At 48.7% G+C, this 1,036-nt stretch overlaps 1 pseudogene; it reads right to left on the bottom strand.

The window, feature by feature from the left end:
* Positions 1-137: 137 nt before the first annotated feature.
* On the bottom strand, positions 138-1,031 carry LOC103728324 (annotated as a pseudogene).
* Between the last annotated feature and the right edge of the window lie 5 nt (positions 1,032-1,036).

The following is a 1,036-nucleotide window of genomic DNA, read 5'->3' as shown; positions in this document are numbered from 1 at the left end:
CCCAGCCTTTAGGCCTCACAATGGCTTCTGGGAGCCTGAGGTACATGACTATGGACAACTTACTAGTTAATGAAACAAAGCCTCTTCGGAAAGGATATGTAGACATTTGGAAAGATGGGCAGATAAGTAAGCACTTGTAAGATTTTTAAAAATTATTCTACCTGGAGCATTGTTGGGATAAAGGTTCCAATACAGACCTGAGAGAGTGGCTTCCTCTTGGCACAGTTTATGCCCCCAACAAAAACCATGTTGGGCATGATGGGCCTGGGGTAGTCAAACACGAAGTCTCCTCGGAACAGCCACACGGACGCATGGCTGAACACCTCCACCAAGGACACCTCTCTCTGCAAGACCTCAGAGGCCAGGCTGGCATAGGGAGAAAAAGTTAAGTCACAAAAGTACTTGTAGGCTAGAGGGTAGAGAATGTTCTTGACCCTTTGCAGGAAGCTCATGTGGTCAGAATGAATTGTCAGTAACCTTGGAATATAGGAGGAAGGGTTTGGACACTGTGTGGCCTCGAAGTCTACGTCACAGGGAATGGCACGCAGAAAAAACACAGTAGGAACTTGTAGGTACTTGGCGAGCACTGCCCCACAGGGAAAGATAGGGTCTGTTAAGACCAAGTTGTAGGAACTGGAATTCAGCTGTTGGATCAGGGTCTTGTTGTGCAGTATAAGCGAGCATGAACTCTCAAAGGTTTCTGATGCCTTTTTAAAAATTGCTGTAATCTCAACAATCATCTTCACAGGATGATGTGATTCAAAGCCCAGTCTGGAGGTCCTCAGAATTTGCTGATAATACTCCTCCTGGGTGTATGGGACATCATAGGTTTTCAAGGTAAAGAAGTCCTCTCCTTTGATGTGCATAGTCACCTCTGGAGCCAGGACCGTGATCTGGTGGCCTCGTGCATGGAGCTCCCTGGTGACTCCTCGCATGCTCAGCCAGTGGCTGCCCTCCATGGGAACCACCAGCACCTTCCCACCTTCAGCCCAGGCCAGGACACACAGCAGGAGCAGAAGCCCCTGGAGTCCTTGCA

The sequence above is a fragment of the Nannospalax galili genome, unplaced genomic scaffold (assembly GCF_000622305.1).
Source record: "Nannospalax galili isolate Female #2095 unplaced genomic scaffold, S.galili_v1.0 C48570725, whole genome shotgun sequence".
NCBI lineage: Eukaryota > Metazoa > Chordata > Mammalia > Rodentia > Spalacidae > Nannospalax > Nannospalax galili.
Note: the sequence above shows the minus strand (reverse complement) of the source record. Positions and strands in the feature narration are given on the sequence as shown.